The sequence below is a fragment of the Microcebus murinus genome, chromosome 4 (assembly GCF_040939455.1).
Source record: "Microcebus murinus isolate Inina chromosome 4, M.murinus_Inina_mat1.0, whole genome shotgun sequence".
Classification (NCBI taxonomy): domain Eukaryota; kingdom Metazoa; phylum Chordata; class Mammalia; order Primates; family Cheirogaleidae; genus Microcebus; species Microcebus murinus.
This window is the reverse complement of record NC_134107.1, coordinates 14,890,033-14,909,084: the sequence shown is the minus strand read 5'-3', so window position 1 is coordinate 14,909,084 and position 19,052 is coordinate 14,890,033.

Sequence of the window (19,052 nt, the reverse complement as noted above, 5' to 3'; positions counted from 1 at the left end):
TCTATTTCCACGGTAGCGTGGGCCGGAGGGGTGCCCTTGGCCAGAGAGGTGCACAGAATTGACAGAAATTGGGAGGGCAGGGGCTAGGCGTGATGGCACATGCTTGCCACGGTCACACAAGTCTGTACCATTTGTAGAAGCCAATTCTCCTCCTACTGACCAGCTCTGGCTGACTCCTACCCAACAGTGAGGAATATCCCCAGCCCCTCCTGCCAACTCTGACACCTGCCCCTATGCCCGCAATAGCATCACCCACCGGCTGCCTTCCCCCACTGTCATGGCCCAAACAGGTGGCAGAGAAGTCTAGAAAAATAATCCCTCTAAAAATAGAAAGAGTTAAGGTGGCAGCGAGCATGAAGGAAATGGCAACGGCTGACCTGCAAGGAGCAGCGTGGCGCTTGCCACGGGCTGGATGGGGCAGTGGGCCTAGGGCTTGGGGCTCCTTCCCAGGCTGCCAGCGACAACCATCACCTGCCCAGGTTCAGACATGGCCCTGGGCAGATGTCACAGTTGGCAGATTTGTACAGGGGTGTAGCCATTTCTGCAGGGGACAGATGGGCATCTCAGAAGGGCCTCACGTCAGGGCCTCATCTCAGGCTGTTTGAGACAGGTCTACAGGTCCCACGAAGTGAGCACAGTTTTAAGCCCAAGGAGCTCACCCTGCGTTCGTTGTCCCTGCAGCTGCTGCGTGTCTGGTGGGAAGGAAGGAAGGAGCCAGCGTGTATGCAGCCGCCCCTGCGTGCCAGGAGCTGTGTGGGGCGTTCTGCACGTAGCATCCGATTTAATCCCCCCAGATCCCATGGGATAGGTACTCCCTGCCCCCACACCTTGAGAGGAGCAAACAGAGGCTCAGAGGGGTTAACTGACTTGCTCAGGTGTGGAGTTGCAAGGTCAGTGCAAAGGGCTCGAGGCCAGGAGACCTCACCGAAACCGAAACCCGGCAGGGCCCGATGGACGGGAGGGTGTGGAGGGGCGGGTGTTCTGCAGACAGCCCCCAGAAAGATCACCTGGGGCGCATTAAAGGCGGAGATTCCCAGGCCCCTCCCTGGATAGTCTGGTTCGGAAAGGCCAGCGGTGAGGACCTGTAACTGTATTAGCAAGTTCGCAGGTGATTCTTATGATCAAGCAAGATTGGGAGACACCTGCTAGAGAAAGAAGAAAAGGGAACGGATGGCAGGATTGTGCGGAGGCTCAGCGGCGGGCCTGAGCGACGCTGGGAGGGGCGAGGAGGTGCCCCGGCTGCTGGGCGGAGAGCCCCACGGCCAGAGAAAGGCCAAGAGCCTCAGGCCTGCAGACACCAGGGCCTCCCAGCTCTCTGTTCCTAGGGTCACCTATAATCGGAGCTGTTTTTTGCATCGTGTTTTGCTTTTAATGTCTCCCACCTTTGCTTAGGGAGGCAGCATGAGACAGCGGAGGAAACACTGGACATGGGGTCAGAAGCTGTGGGTGCAGTGTGGACCCAGCTATTACAGCGAGTCTGAGCTGAGCCACGGGCTCAGCTCAGGGATCCCCACACCGGGATGTTCAGTATGTGAAGAGGCCAGGTAAGTGGAAACAAGCCACACACACAGGTGTAGGCTGTGTAGTCGGCGGTGGTATTAACTAGCCTGGCAAAGGGAATAGGGGTGCCCTAACCCAAGAAAAACTCTGTTTTTGTAGCCAGCTGTCCTGGGTTCAGATCCAGCTCCTCTATTTATTAACTGTGTGATCCAAGCAAATTACTTAACCTCTCTGGTCCTCAGTTTGCTCATGAGTGAAATGGAGATTGGGTTTATCAAATCATAAATGCTTGCTGGTAAGTGTGAGGCTGTGGTAGTTGTCACGGGTCCCAGGCCCTTCCCCCACCTCTCTGTCTCATCCATTCCCTTTTACCTCCAACCCCCACATCCTCCCGGCCCCAGGCGGCAACTTCAGTGTGTCTTAATGTGTGTTGTTTTGTTGTGAAATGTCTGGTGTGCACGTTTTTACATTTTTAATTTGCATAAATGATATTGTGATGTCTCGTTTCTCGCTTTTATTTCCCTCTCAGCCCTGTGTCTAAGATCTGTATGTCTTGCTCTCTGTGGACATCCCATGCTTTGCTTTTAGCTGCTGCAAGTTACACACACCCATGTTTTACCAACCGCCTCTCCTGGTGACAGAGCTGTACTTTTGGTTTTGAACTCCTGACCTCGAGCAATCCTCCCGCCTCAGCCTCCCAGAGAGCTAGGATTACAGGCGTGAGCCACCGCGCCTGGCCTCAGAGCTGTACTTTTGGGATGAGAAAACAGACCCAGGAAATGGGGTTCTGCCCAAGAATGCTCCTCCTCATTCTCGGACCACGGACGTGTGCACTGCAGTCGTCTGGGACGACAGAGGCCAAGACCCAGGATCCCAATTCGCTCCAGCAGGCTTGAGGCAGCCCAGCCCCCTGCCCACCTGCCCTCTGAAGCCAGCTCACCAGAGGCGACAATCCGGCAGCAGCACTCAGTGATGGACCCTCCCCGCAACCCCAGGGCTGCCATGGCACAGCCCAGAGGAGCCGCCCTGGAGAATGCCCACCCCAGCAGGGAGGCGCTCTTCTCCTGGGGACAGCCAACCACCTTGGGAGTAAGAGGGCCACCCAACCTCTAGACCCTCCCCTTCCCAAGGCAGACACGAAACAGTCACTGCCAGTCCCAGCAGTGACAGGGTCAGCGGGATTTACAGGGCCGAGGGTACGGAGCGCAGGGAGGCAGGGCAGATCTCCTGTGTTTTCTGTGCGTGCCACCAGCTCTGAAAAACAACAGGGCTGGGGCTGCCGCTGCCTCCTGGGGGCACCCACCTGAACCCAGGATGAGGGGGCAGCTCTCTCAGCAAGCCTGTGTCCCCCTTGCAGGCCCCAGGAGCTGGGAACATCCTCCCAGGGCCACTCTAGGGTGAGCGGTCAACTTCCCTCCGGTTCCCCTCTGCTTTCCCCTTCTGATGCCCCACACCTGTACCCTCGCTCTTCCTGCCTTTGTCAGTGGTGAGGCCAGCTCGTGACAAGCTGTGCCTGCCGACCAGTGCCGTGGGCGTGGGCAGCTGAGCAGAGCAGGGGCCCAGCCGGGCGTGTGAATCCCAGCCCCTCCGCTCACGGCCAGTGCGGCTCTGAGCCCCAGTTTCCAAAATGGGGCTCTCTTGTCTTGCTGGTGAGCACGGAGTGACAGGAGGAATGGAGGGCACTGGGAGAAGCTGCTCCTCTTGGGTGACAGGAGCAGAGTATTAACGGCGAGGCCAAAGGGTTGCTCTCAGGGTCAGAAGCCTAGGAGGGTGCTGGTCACACTGGGGAACAAATGACCACAAACTTCCGGGCATCAGAAGAGGCTGAGTCAACACGGTGTTCTGCACCGTGTGCAGCGTGGGAGGTGGAGCGAGGCTTCGTGCGTGGGCCGAAACGGCTCTAGTCCCAGCTCCGGTCCCACCTGCTCCTCGGAGCAGAGCACGCTGCCCCCAGCGTGGTATTAGGAGTGCCGAATGGCTCGGCACAGAGCACGCGTAGCGTTCACCATGCCTGACGCCTTGGAGGTAACCAAGGTTGGGCTTGATGCGGGAGATGGCCCTGGCCCAAGGTGTCTAGGCTTTTGCAAACCTGGGTCCCCCGCTGGGGACTGTGAGGCCTCCTTCTGGCCCTCACGGGCTGGAGCAGTTGGCCAGATTCTCAACTGTGTCCAGACCTCTGTTTCCTTAGCTGCTAAGAAAGGCAGCGAATGCAGGTTTGTTTAAAGTCCCATCTGCACAAAGGTTTGCCCAGCCACTGGGGTCCCTGGGAGACAGAGCCCCCTCCCTGGAAGGCCTGAGGCTCCAGCTGTCCCCTCCCCACCTGCACCCCTCCAGGCCCTCCAGATGGTCATCGGCTTGCTCCATGCTGGCTGTGGGGGCATCCTGGCGGCCTCCCTGAACTTCATGGAGTTCCCCACCACTTACCCGCATTCGCTGGCAGGAGGAGTGCTCTTGAGTACCCTAGAGACCACACCCAAGGCTTGCGGGGACCTGGGACTCCAGACTTTGAGTCTGTAAAGTGGCAGTGAAGTTGCAGAGAAGCTCCAGGTCCCCCCCACGTGTGCACCCGCGCGACATGCAGCATTGGAGGAGGAGCTGGGCCGGGGGCGGCCAGATAAAGAGCCGAGGCGGCTTCACAGCACACCACGGGGTCGTGGAAAAAGGCCCCTTCCCCAGTATATGCAGCCCAGGGAAGGAAACAGGCTATGTCCCTTGGGGTCTCCCCCAGTGGTGGCATTCAAGTCAAGAAACTCAGACACTACAGTGGAACAAAGCCCCCCAGGACTTGACTTCCAGTCCAGATCCATCACTTACTGGCCCTATGACCTGGGCAGGTTGCTTCCTGCTCCCAGCCTTAGTCCCTCCCTCCTCAAAGGGACCGGGGCTTTGGCAGCACCTGGCAGCTTGTTAGAAATGCAGAATCCCAGCCCCTCCCCAGTGGGACCGACTCAGTCTGCTATTTAACGAAGGCCCCAGGCTGCTCATTGCTTGGTCAAGTTTGAAGACTACCTGGGCCAGGTGCCTGGGGATCTTTAGTGGTCACCTTCTAGAATCCTGTCCTACCACACTATGCAGAGCCCAGAGGGGGGACCTAGACACCCTTCTCTGTTCCCATAAGCTCCATTTCCCCCCGTTACATGGCCACGCTGTGCAGAGCCTTAAATGCCCATGGGAAACCTTCCCAGCATGAGGGTTTTACAGGAGGCACGTGGCCCTGGGCTTCCTGTGACCATCAGTTGTCCTGTCTCTCTGTGTAGTTCATTTCCAGAGCAGTCTCCCTGTCCGTCTCAGCAAATTACACGGTTTACTGGGTGAGTTTCCCAGCCATCTCCTCTGCTTCTGGGCACAGCTCATCTGGAAGACCTTGGGAGAGTGAGCCTCTGTCTTCAAACGCACCTACCATGGGTCTGAGTGCCTGACCAACCCCACGTCCTGTAGGAGCCTCCTGTGTTTAACTTGAACTGGTGCATGTCCCAGTCTTCTCTCCTGTATCACAGCTCCTCCTTGCCTTTATTTTGTAGAGACAGGGTCACCTGTCTTTGTCACCTCTCTCTGTCACCTAGGCTGGAGTGCAGTGGCATGATCATAGCTCACTTCAGCCTCGGGCTTGTGGGCTCAAGCAATCCTGCCTTGGTCACCCGAGTAGCTGGTATTACAAGCATGTGACACCATGCCTGGCTAATTTTTAAAATTTTTTGTAGAGACGGATCTCACTATGTTACCCAGGCTGGTCTTGAACTACTGGGCTCAAGCAATCCTCCCACCTCGGCCTCCCAAAGTACTGGGATTACAGGCATGAGCCACCACGCCTGGCCACCTCCATGCCTGCGATACAGCCTGAACCTCACTGTGACCACCAGGTCACCCCTAACCAGATAGGCTGGATGCAGACTCAGATGGCATTCAACTTGCTGGCCTTCTGGTCAGACTTTCAGAAGGAGGGGTCCATCCCAGCCAGAGCCACTTACGTTTTTATGTGGAAGCTTTTATGTCAATGCTGATTGTAGATTCTGAGGGTTGATTAACGTTGTCTGCCGTGGGCTCGGGAGGAAGAAGTGGCCACATGTGTGCTGTCGGTGCCCCTCCCCACGACGGCTCCATCTTCTAGCTGTGAGAGCCGACTTAGCTCTGCAGCCACAAACGACAGAGTCAGGGCAGGGGTGTCCTCACCTCCAGTCACTGTTTCCTGGCCCCTGGGCAGGTCGGGCCGTTCCTCCCAGGTCAAAAGCCCATGCAGGAAGCCTGTGGCACAGGTGGCCTGTGAGCCGCCACCCTCCCCTGGCCGCTGGGTACTGACGGGTGCCCTGGTCTTGGCAGATGAAGGCCAGCACAGGGCTGAACTTGGTCAGCTCGCTGTGTGCCGGCCTCGGGCTGTGCACCTTCCTGGCGGAGCTGAGCGCCGGCAGCGGAGATGCCGGGTGAGTGCCTCGGGCCCGGAGGAGAGGAAGCCAAGGGGCCAGGGGACCAGCACTCCTTGGTGTGCCACTTAATCTGGAAACGGCCCCCGGAGATGTCGTCTTATCCCCTGTTACCAAAGTGGGGCTGGGGAGTGGAGTTTTTATTGTTGTTGTTATTTATTTTACTTTTTTTAGAGACAGGGTCTTGCTATGTTGCCCAGGCTAGCCTTGAACTCCTGGGCTCAAGCAATCATCCCACCCCAGCCTCCCGAGTAGCTGGGACTACAGGCACTCACCACTGCGCCAGCTTTTGGCAGTGGGGTTAAGTGTCCCAGGCTCTGGCCACGAGACTAGTTTTTCCTGAGCTGACACAAAGAACACTTGCATGGAGTGAGACACTCCAGCCTCCTCCCGAGAGCACCCCCATGATAGAGGGGGAGGGGACATTGGAAGACTGCACAGGTAAGGATAACTGGGCTCTGCCAGAGAGTCTCTCCTTCTGATCAGGGTCTGTCGGGTCAGAGCTGTGTGATAGGTGAGTATGTCGTGAGGGCGCGACCATGGCCCTGCATGTGGCAACAATAGAGCTGGGGGGGCTAGGGGCGCGGTGGCTCACGCCTGTAATCCTAGCACTCTGGGAGGTCAGGAGTTCAAAATCAGCCTGAGCAAGAGCGAGACCCCGTCTCTACTATAAATAGAAAGAAATTAATTGGCCAACTAATATATATAGAAAAAATTAGCCGAGCATGGTGGCGCATGCCTGTAGTCCCAGCTACTCGGGAGGCTGAGGCAGGATTGCTTGAGCCCAGGAGTTTGAGGTTGCTGTGAGCTAGGCTGACGCCACGGCACTCACTCTAGCCTGGGCAACAAAGCGAGACTCTGTCTCAAAAAAATAAATAAAGCTGGGGGTACAGAGGGAGGACTCCCCCTGCTCGCATCCTAGGGAGGCAGTAGGAAAGGAGGAGCCTACCCTTCAGTGGGATGCGATGCACATACCGTAGCCTGGGGTTCCCCACTGCCCACCCACGACCTCAAACGCACCTGATCCTCACACGGCCCCGCTCTGCTTTCCTCGCCAGTAGAGGACAAATTTGTTCCTCCCAGACCCCGACCCTAGTGCACTGCCTCTCCCTTCCCTGGCTACCTCTCTCTTCCACCCTTCCCTCCTCCTCCTCCTCCGGCTCCAGAAGCTCACTCCATCATGAAGTCCCCGAGACCCTGTGTCCCTCTCTGTGGTCTCCTCTCTTTTCCCTTCCACAGCTACAATCTCCTACTGACGCCACCTGCTCACCTTCTGTCCCACAGCGCTCAGCCCCCGGGCGGCCACCAGTGGCTCACTGCCAAGCGCAGTTGCAGTTCGCGCTTCTCTGTGTCTTTTCTTACTTGACCTTTCTGCACTCCCGCTGGCAGTCAGTCTGAATGGCTGCACACAGGGGACTTGGAACTGGACGGCTTGGGTCTGAATCCCAGCTTTAACTTGCTCTGTAGCTTTGGACAAGTTCCTTAATTTTTCTGAACCTCATTTTCATCCTCTGAAACAGAGCTAATCATAGCACCCGCCTAATAAGTGGGGGTTGGGATTTGAATTAGAGGACGGATCACTCCCCCTCCTAGAAAGCTGCCCTTCCTTTCCCCATCTCTGCTGGGGTCGAAGTCTGCTGGCTGCCCTGGGCTGGGGAGACGCCCCCACTCCGGTGGAGCACAGTGCGCACTGAGGGGCTTCCTCCTGCAGGGTGTCCAGGTGCCCGGGAAGATCCTCACGGTGGTGCTGCTGCTCTTCGCCATCCCAGAGCTGTGCCTCGCCTCCTTGTCCCCCTTCCTGGGCTTCCATGCCACCTTCTGCTACGCCTGGCTGGTGAGTGGGTCGCAAGGTCTCTGCAGGACAGGTGCACCCTAGCCCGACCCCCAGAGCCTGGATAGCAGAGGCAAAGGGAGAAGGGAGAACAAGAGCAGTGTGGGGTGGCTGGGGTGGGAGACAGAAGCCCACCTGCCCTCCCGACTTGATCTACGCTGGGGGGTGCAGCTCGAGGACCATGTGAGAACAGGGGAGAGGGCTGGGGGAGGAGACGCTTATAAGAGCTAAAAGGTCAGTGTCAGCATAAATCTGGCTGGGGACAACAACCCAGTGGTGGTGGCAGCAGATGCCGCAGATAGGAAGAGTGGAAAGCAAGCCTCTCGTGTGGCCTGGTAGCAGATGGGCACAGCAGCTGGCCTTGGCAAGGGGCCTCTGCCAGCTCATCCCCCCGACCCTCATGGAAGACCTAAAGGGGGCAGGGGAGAGATCGTGACAACAGCTGAGGAAAGTGAAGCCCAGAGAACAGAAGTGACCTGGCTGAGGTCACAGCCAGCCCCAGAATCCAGGTATGACTCCTAAGTCAACCTTCTCCCCAAGGAAGACCATAGCTACAAGAAGGATTCAGCCCAAAGCGCAAGGTCTGGGGGCTCAGGCCTCTGCTCCCTGGTCCACAGAGGGATGTGGCCAGAGAGGGAAGCCTGGGTCACCAGGGAAGGCGGAGGACAAAAAAATTTGAAAGGATCATGGGACCACGTGGGCTTCTGGGGTAACCAAAGGCACGTGGTCAGGCTTTTCCTTCCTCTCCTGACTCCAGCACCTGAACCCAGCTGAGGATGTGCCAATGGCCACAGCAGCCTGCAGCCACCACCTGAGCCCGAGGCACCTGCTCTCCCTGGGGGATGGGCTGTTCCCCAGAGCCTGGCCTCCTGGGGCTCTGCTCTCTCCCCTCCTGTCTCCAGGGTTGGCCCTCAGGGCTGACACCCAGCTCCATCGATCACTCCCCCAGCCCCCCGCCCACACACAAACACACCCCAGCACGGAGACAGGCCTGGTCTGTGTCTGAGAAACATCCCTCCACATGGCTGCTCTGCTGTCCATAAAACATTGACATTTGGCTTAGGTCACAGCTCCCTGGACTGAGTGACTAGAGTTGTACATCTTGTCCGTGTGTCGGGGACCCTGGGCATATCACGGCCACGTGTGTGGGTGAACAAGTGGGCAGGAGTATCCCCCGTTCCTCACTTAATGACTTGAATTAGTTCCTGAAACCCTTGCTGCTAAATGCAAAGCCATTAAATAAAAAATATTTTTGTTAATGTGAATGAGAAGTTATACGTCCCATTCCAACCCAAGGTACCCGAGCAATTCTCAGAAAACTGCTCAACAGAGACAAGCGTATACGTAGGAAGCAATATGAGAGTAGTTCCTCCCTTAACTGGAGCTTCACCTGCCATAGTTTCAGTTACCCAAGCTCAACCAGTCTGATAATAGGTGAGTACAGTAGGATCAAATATTGAGACTACAGTCACATAACTTTTACCACATCATATTGTTATAATTGCTATTTTAGTAGCTATTGTTAATCTCTTTGCCTAATTTATCAATTAAGCTTTATCATAGGCATGTCTGTACAGAAAAAAACAGTATGTAAATCATAGATGAGAAAACTGAAGCCCATAAGATAACATAGCATGATGGCTAAGACCACAAACTTGAGCCTGAGTATCTTGGCTGTCCCCTCCCCTAGCTGTGTGATCTTGGGCAGGTTACTTAACCTCTCTGGACCTCCATTTCCTCAAATGTAAAATGGGGCCAATGATAATTCCTTCTTCATAGGGTTGTGGTAAGCACTGCCTTAGAATAGTGGCTGCTTCTAGAAGGCACTGTAAAAGTGCTACCTCATTGAGTACGTTGCCCAAGGCCTCACATGGTAAATAGTATATCGCTGATTCGAAAGGAAATGATGGGACCCAGATGCCTTGCCCTGGAGGAGAAAGAGGACTATTGATGCACTGGTAGACACTCAGAGAGCAGAGCTTCCTGGTACCCACCTCCGTCACAGGATGGCAGATCACAGAGTGCACATCCCAGTAGCTGGAAGCCACCAAGACAGAGTGACCCACCATATGTCTCCGGCACAGACCTAGTTTGTACCTGTTGTCCTGGTGTCCCATCTAGACAGGAGGATAAACTATATGACCACTATCAACCCTGGGAAAGTCGCTCTCTTCAGACAGGCAGACCCAGAGACTTACATGTATGACAAGAGGCCACCAGGTGGTGGTGTGGCATTGAGCACTGCACTTGGCCCGGTGGAATTCGTGAGCCCCTGGCCAGGTGGACAGCAGCCTCACATATTCATGTGCACCTGCTGAGGCTCCCGGTCCCAGTGGAGCCAGCTCTGCTCAAGGTCATACCCAGAAAGATGTCTCTTTGCAGAATGGAACCAAATTGGCCAAGGAGGGAACAGCCAGGAAAGTCATGTGTCAGAGACACCAAGCCGGTGCCTTTGGGCTTCCACTTCTGCCCACTCTTCCAGCTGTGGTCACCCTGAACTCCCCTGGCTCCAGCCACTAATGGCTTTTGGTGCATTCTAAGATTATTGCATGTGAATTATTAGTCTCTTCTCACCAACAGCACTATGTGGTCTGGCACAAGCGCTGCCGGGAGAGCAGATCAGAAACACTTGGGCACCCTTCCAAATTGATAGTCTTCCAAGCTATTTCCAGTGCTAACTGAGTGAGGATGGGAAGAAGCCATTATCCCATTAATAAAAATTATAGCCCTCTTTATGTTCAACGTGCAGATGTGTTACGTGCACCAAAGGCACTCTAATTTATTTTGAACTCTCTTTCCATATTCTTCCCCCACTCATCACTGGGGAGCATTGCTCACCCACCCCCTCATTTATAAACAGCAGAAATCACTGTGGGAGCAATAACAGGTCTTATTCTAAGTGTATTTATCGCTTGCTTTCAGGTGTTTGTGGTTTACTTTTCTGTAGTTATTTTCTCTAGTTTTCTTTTGCAACCAAACTACCTCTTAGGAGACATTTTAAAGGGTTGCAGGTACCTTCTTAGCAAACAGTCCTTTGCAATGCACTATTTGGTTTCAGAATCCGGGCTGCCCAGCCATGCCCACTTTAGGGACTGCTGGCTGGCTGGTCTCAGGACCAGGCAGGCCAGTGGACACAGCAACTTGCAATGCACGCCGCAAAGATACCCTCGCAGAGGTAGGCTGGTGCTGGGCAGCAGTTTTTCTTTCTATTGAAGGGTATTATTTATTTTCCCAAAAAGGACACTAATTTCCTTTCCACCAGCTATATGATATTCTGCAGACGGAAACCTGAGTTAACAGGTGGCAGATTTCTGGTGAATCTCTGTGGCATTTCAGTGTTCCTCTGGGTCAGTGTCTCAGGCAGCTAGCTGCCCCTCAGACTTCCTTAACCTGCCGCCTCCAGGAAGTCCTCCTTGATACTCCCCCACCTTCAGGAGCCTCAGCTGGTAAAACCCTATCTCTTTCACCACTGGGCCTAGCTTGCCTTACTGGGCTGTCTGCCTCACAGATTTCAGCCTCATCTCTCCATGGGACTCAACGTAGCTTGAGGACAGCATCTGCATCTTATAATTTTTTGTGGTCCCCATGCCAGGCAACAAAGAAAGGTTTACTTGAATCAATTCTTACTTGTTGGCTGATGCTAAATCCTTTTAGACAGCATCCAGAAACCAATTCCTTGAACAAACTCCTTAGTATAGACCTGAAGTCCCCCTAACACTCATACGTTTCATGATTCTTTTTCTTGCCTTTATTTAAAGAAAAAGTTGGGACTTCCATTGTTCTCAAGAAATTTCCACCACAATGTGAACTTGTCCAGACAATAATTTTACATTCTCATAATAACTAGGACATGGTAATGTTAACAATCCTCTCAAAAAATCATTATCAAAAATTGCACCCACTTGATATTTTATTTCCATTCATTTGGCATTTATTGAGCAACTGCTAAGTACCAAGTACAGGTGGTTCTTGATTTATGATGGTTCAACTTTATGATTTTTCCACTTTACAATGGGTTTATTGGGGTATTAAGTGCACTTTTTGACTTATGATACTTTCAACTTATGATGGATTTGTTGGGACACAGCCCCATTGTAAGTTGAGAAACATCTGTACAGCAGGAAGTGGACAGCCAATAGGCAAGTAAAATATATTAACATATTGTAACTAAAGAACCAAGGAAGGGCTTGTCCAGCCAACCTGCCTGTGCAGAAGTAAAAGAGCCACGACTGGGCATCATCCCTGCCAATCATATTTGCCCCACAAAAGGGGGCAAACACTTTCTGTACCAGGCACTGCTGCTGTGTCATAAATCACCGCAAAACTTAGTGGTGTGAAACAACCATGTTATTACGCTCATGGAGTTTGTGGCTCAAAACTTAGGGCATAGCAAGGAGGGGACTATCTCTGCTCCACAATTTCTGGGACCCTTTCTGGGAAGACTCACAGGGGTGCTGTAAGAATTAAATGAGATAATACCTGCAAAAGCCCTCCATACTTGGTAGCTACTCTGAATGGAATCTCAATCATTCAAACTACAAGTGGAATTGGTACATTTTTAGGGGTTTTGGTTTGCATTTTGTGGTTTATGGTTTGCATTTATTGCTGCAATAAAATATGTTCTCATCAATATTGCTTATCATTTTTATGTCCTTAAAACTTACCTTGGCCAGACAAGGTGGCTCACGCCTATAATCCTAGCACTCTGGGAAGCCGAGGCCAGAGGATCGCTCAAGGTCAGGAGTTCCAGACCAGCCTAAGCAAGAGTGAGACCCTGTCTCTACTAAAAAAAATAGAAATTATCTGAACAACTAAAAATGTATAGAAAAAATTAGCAGGGCATGGTGGCACATGCCTGTAGTCCCAGCTACTCGGGAGGCTGAGGCAGAAGGATTGCTTGAGCCCAGGAGTTTGAGGTTGCTGTGAGCTGGGCTGACGCCATGGCACTCTAGCCTGGGCAACAGAGTGAGACTCTGTCAAAAAAAAAAAAAACTTACCTTAAATATACCATAAATGATACACTTTCAATCTGTAAACGTGTGAATGGTCCCTTTTGGGGAATGGTGTTTTTGTTTCTATAACAGTCCTAAGGGAGAGCAAGCCATGGCATTTGAGATACAGAAGAATGAGCCCCGCTGATCCAGTGGATTCTGGGGGCAGTTGCTCCATCCCAAACCTTGGGGGCTCGATGTTCTGGCAGCTCCACAAGAATAACACAAGAAGCACGACTGTTGGCTCAGGGGCAGGCCCAGCTCAGCAACCTGGTGTGGTATGAGCCAGCTGAGTCAGATTCAGGCAGGTTTTAGTCCACCACTAGGGCGTGGCGGGTAGAGAAAGCAGAGATTTCTCCCACGGCAGGGTCAACAGATTCCTGCCAGAAACCAGGGATCAAGTCCTACTGTGCCTAAGGAAAGGGGCCTCCTCATTTGCTCCCTATTCGCTCCTCCTTGGTCACCAAGGCAACGTCTCCAGAGGTTGCCACGGAGATGAGGCCACCATATTGATTGGGAGGGCCAACCATCACCAAGCAAGTATAGCACTGTGGAAGGGCCAGCGCCATAGAGCAGCCAAACATTAGAGGAAATGAGAGAACAGGGACAGTGAACAGAGAGGAAGGGAGAGGAAGTGACTCACTATGAAACTCTGTGATCTCAGGTCTTGGGAACTGAGAGTCCCTGTGCGTGGGGTGTGGGTGTATGTGCCTGTCTGCATGCCTGTCTGTCTGTCAAGCTCTCCTTCCATACACAGGGATGAAGCCCCATCTCAATCTAACCCCATGAAGCTGAGAGGGCTCACAGCCAGGGGGTGGGGGCCAGATTTCGAGTTGAGAAGTCCTGAGTTCAAGTGCTGCCACTTAACATTTGGGTAGCTTTCAGCAAGTCACCGAACCTCTCTGAGATGCTATTTTCTCACCTATAAAATGGGGAAAATAATTCCTTCTCAGCCTTCCTCAAAGGATAGCTTTGAGATCCAAGCGTTTATTATCTGTGCCCCAAAGACAAAGTAAGTTCCATCAAGGCAAGGACCACCACTGCCCTGTTTCCTGTTGCACCTCTAGTGCCTATCCTGGAGTAAAGATGGAATAAAAACATCGTGAATAAATGATAGCATGGAGGTGAACTCAGCCCCTGCTCTTTGTACAGAAGGCAAAGAAGGAAAGCTCTTCATGCATTGCTCATTCCTTCCTACAGGACACTGCTCCTCAAAGTGTGGTCCTCGGACCAGCAGCAGCACCTGCGAGCTTGTTAGAAATGCAAATTTATGGCCCCAGCCCAAACCTACTGGATCATCTGCGCTTTAACACCACTCTGTGATTCTGCTGCTCACTGGAGTTCAAGAAGCACTGCTATTATCACAGAGCGACATTGGGTGAGGGTGAGATGGGGTGTGAGACACCCGTGTCCCCTTCTCGGGGTATCTACCTCCCACCTGGTTCAGATGTTCATTCCCCAGCTCACCCCCACCCCTTCCTTGGCTTGCGTGAGGCAGGAGAAGGGCCGCGGCTTTGGCTCCGAAGAGGGGTCCCGAGCGCGGATGCGTGAAGATTATGACAGCGTGGAACAGGATGGTGATGAACCAGGGCCACAACGTTCTGTTGAAGGCTGGATTCTCTTTGTCACTGGAGTCCATGAGGAAGCCACTGAAGAAGACATCCATGACAAATTTGCAGAATATGGGGAAATAAAAAACATCCACCTTAATCTGGACAGACGAACAGGATACCTGAAGGGGTATACTCTAGCTGAGTATGAAACATACAAGGAGGCCCAGGCTGCTATGGAGGGACTCAATGGCCAGGATTTGATGGGACAGCCAATCAGTGTCGACTGGTGTTTTGTCCGGGGTCCACCCAAGGGCAAGAGGAGAGGTGGCCGAAGACGCAGCAGGAGTCCAGACCGGAGACGTCGCTGACAGGTCCTCTTGTCCAGGGCTTCTCTCCAAGATTCCATTTGACCATGCAACCTTGGAGAAACAGGGCTGGGGTGGAACTTGCTGTGTTTATATTTAATTTTTTACCCTATCTGCTTAGTGTTTATTTTGTGTTACGAATAAATGTTCCATTTTTGTTTTCTACAAAAAAAAAAAAAATGGGTGCTGGCGGGGGCCTGAGGAAGGAGGGGGGCTGTGGTCTCCTGTTCTCCCCTCCCCCTCCCAGGGGTAGCAGGTCTGGCCCCTTCCTGTTTCAGCACAACCTGCAGATGCGTGAGAGGATCAGGAGATAAGATCCTGATCTCGGCACTGAGAGCACCAGGTGCACCACAGCTTTGCAAAGGGGGCCCTTCACCGCCCTGCGAGGACAGCTGGGAGGTCTCACACCTGGAGTCCCAGGTACCACTCCCAGCCTCCCCTCTGCCCCCTGGCCCTCTGCTGACCCCTCCTCTCAGGGATCCGAAACTCACAGTGAGCTGCTGGGAACACACAGCAAAGATGAGCCTCCGAGATAAGCACTCACAATAAGAACCCGAATGTTTATGGCAGCACAATTCACTATCGCACGGTCATGGAAACAACCCAAGCGCCCGTCAATTCATGAGTGGATAACTAAAATGTGGTAAATGCTCACAATGGAATATTACTCAATCCTAAGAAATGACAGTGAGCTGGCACCGTCTATGCTATCCTGGATTAAGCTTAAGCCCGTTATCCAAAGTGAGACGACACAAGACCTGGAAAATGGGCCCCACATCGACTTGCCATCAAATTGGTACTGACTGATTAAAACTATGGTTCTCAAATGGTGTTAATGTTCACCAGGGATTCGGAAGGTGGGGAGGAAACCAATCTTAGGGATGTGGCAAGCATTTTGGAGGGGAAGGGCATAACTTGAACCCTTCTTAGGGAGAGGCAAAGATATACAATGCAACCAAAATGTCAAAAACAAACAAACAAACAAAAAGGGAGAAAAAAAAACTTTTCATCGGGTGGTGGGCAGGCGGGAGGGGGGAGGAGCAGGGTGTGTACTTACATAATGTGTGCAGTGCGCACCACGGGGGATTGGACACGCTTGAATCTCTGGCACATCGGGGGGAGGGAGGGGCAGGGGCAATATTTGTAACCCTAACAATATTTGTACCCCCATAATATGATGAAATGAAAGGAAGAAAAAAAAAAGAACTGACACGATCACTCAGTCCTGTTCCACATCCTCGGTAGGGTCCGATTCCAGGTACCTAGAAGCCGCTGTTCACACACACAAAAGAGGGGAGCAGGGCAAGTGTTGGAGGAGTAGTGCTGGGCCTCCAGAGAGGCCAAAATGAAATGCTACAGAGACAGATGAAAAATCCTGTACTGACTGGGCGCGGTGGCTCACACCTGTGATCCCAGCACTTTGAGAGGCCAAGGAAGGAGGATCATTTGTGGCCAGGAGTTCAAGACTAGCCTGGGAAACAGAACAAGACCCCCCCTTCTCTCCACAAAATTTTAAAAATTAGCCGGGCGTGGTGGCGCATGCCTGTAGTCCCAGCTACTCGGAAAGCTGAAGCAGGAGGATCTCCTGAGCCCAGGGGCTAGAGGCCGCAGTGATCTCACCACTGCACTCCAGCCTGGGCGACAGAGAAAGAAAGTATCTCTATCTTTAAAAAATAAGCCAACAGCTCATGTCCAAGCCCGGCAGCAGCTGGAACTAAACTGAGGGTTTCGGTCGGATGACCACAGGGTGGCTGCCAGGGAGACTGGGGTCCTGGCTGTATTGATAGGGATCGTGGAGTGGGGCGGGGGACAAATCCACTGTCTGTGGGGCAGTCAACCAGGGTGCCTGAGGGTGTCTTTCCCAAAGATTTATCATGTTGTGGGATGGACAGCTGAGGGAACAGGAGATGTTTGGCCTCGATAAAAGACAATTAAAAAGTTATGAGAAAATGGACTTCAAATATTTAAGCGTCCTCAGAGCAGAAGAGAGAGCAGCTTGCATCCATCCCCGCAGCCCCCTGAGGAGCAGCGAAGGCCCAGTGATGCCTCCCCCCCCCCCATCTGGGTCCTGCCTTCACTCCCGTCACACTCGCCAACGCCCCTCTGCCAAGGACACCCCTAAGGCTGGCACTGAGTCAGCCCTACCTCCCGGTCCTGGGCCTGTGGATGTGGAGTTTAAGGGTCTGGAGTCATGAAGCCCCAGGCCTGACCCCACACCCTCTCCTCCTGTCACCCGGCACGGAGTCAGCCCCCCGGGACTTCCTGGTCCATCAAACAGGGATGATCACCCCAGCCCCGGAGGTCCTAATGCCAATCCATTCACTCATTGAACAAACACTTATCGAGCCCCGTGCTCCTGCCGAAAATCACCCTCCAGGGGATTAGATGAGCACCCAGGAGACGCCTGGCACGTAGTAAATGCTCAGTTAGTGCTGCCGGTGACCTTGCCCTTCTCTGATCTTGCTGTTGAGCCATGGGGACACAGACCCCTGGCATCTGGGACTCTTGAACCCTCTCACTGCAGCGCCCCTTGGCTGGCGGAGGATCAATGGCTCAGAGAAAAACAGTGGGTCCATATCTTCCGTCCATCTGTGGGTGCTTGGTTTCCGTTAGTCAACATATCTCAGGTTACATAAGTAAGCTGGCATTGCCGACTCAGCACACTCTGCACGACAGGGTGGGCCATGCACACCCAGACCTCACGGTGCACAGACCAGAGTCAGCCCCAGGAACAGGCACGCAAGGCCACCGTGAGGGGCAGCTCAGCATGCTGGCTCTGGAACCATAGTCCCAGCTCCTCAGTGTGTTGTTGACTCTGGGCAGGCACCTCGGCCTTTCTGTGCCTTGGTGTCCTTACCTGGGCGACAGAGAGATTTGCTACTGAAAGTTGCAGCTCCAGAATCAGACACCTCCACTGGTTATTTGCTGTGCAACCTTTACAAGTGGTCCAGCCTCTTTGTGCCTCAGTTTCTTCATCGGTAACATGGGAATAATAATAACAGCACCTGCCTCGAGGGGTTGTTGTGAGGAATAAATAGGTCTGTACAGTCTGAGTGCTTGAGAGAATGCTTGGCCCAATAATTGCTTGCCCTAGCTTTTTAGGCTGGGTTCCTCTAGAAGCCAACTCTGAGATAAAGATTTAACCACTTCGGTACAGTGCTCACCAGCCGAGGAACCGTGCCCACAGCCGGCACTCACAGTCCGCACGATAGCTTGTGCTGTGCATTGACGGATCCGTTTTGCTCTTGTGTGATAAGAAAAGCTTTTAAGCACTGAAAGCTTGTTTCACTTTTACAGGCAGCTTTACTTGTATGTAAATCAGAATAGGTAATTTATACATATATGTTTTCATTACGTTATTTTTAAATGTTCACAATTTTATTTTGATAAATGAAAAATTCGAGAAGTCATATCATGGCTGTCAGCTAAAGTCGATGCTTGGCTGTGTGCCTTCATATCACGGCTGTCGGCTAAAGTAGATGTGCGTTCATCTGTGGCTATCAACCATAGTAGACGCTTGTCCCGAAGTGGTTTAGCGCAAGCAGTCTGTTCAGAAGTTGACCCCAATAAGCACCTGCAAGGGCATGGGAAACTGAGACAGGAAGGGTGCATGAATGACCAGGTTCCCTTGGTGGCCAACTGGGGCTCAATCCTGCTGGGAGTCTCTGGGGGGCTGCAGAGACACCCCCCCAACATCCTCCCACCTGGAGGCATGGAAGCTGGGATGTTTGCAGCAGCAAGCAAAGGAATGTGAGGGAACAGGGACCCAGCAGCAACTGCCACACCAGCATCCTCTGAAAACCCCAGGAGTCTCCTCTGGGTCCCTGCACACCATGTGTAATGACAATGACAAACTGACTCAGATGGGAATAGGGGCGTTCTGGCCCAGACCTCCCCTGTTGCTGAGGTTGATTAAGCACCTCCACACATGGAAGTAGTGGACTCAGGACCAGGAACATGCCTGAGGGCCACCCAAATGTCTCCATCTGAAAACTATCTGCCTCTTTCTGGAGGGAACCTGAGATCACTCTCTGAAATATTTTAAGCAGGGCTGGAACATGATCCAAGTGGCACTTGAAAGTGAGTCTTCCAGCTGGGAAGAAGAGCCTGGGGACAGGAACAGCAAGGGGGCCTGGAGCAGTGGCAGAGGGAACCTACAGTCTCCTCTAGTCACCTTGGTAACCACAGCCAGTGTGGTTCCAAGTGTCACACTATCCGGGTCTCCAGGCAGGGGCAGGAAATTTAAGGAACTGAATGGAGCTCGCTCACTGAGAGTTGGGAGCTGGAAGCTTCCCTGGGTAACTGGCTTCATAAGCAAGAAAACTTCTTTATAGTTTTTTCATAGTTTTTTTACAGTTCTCTTATGTTTTGAATGAGTTTTCAATGCTCACATT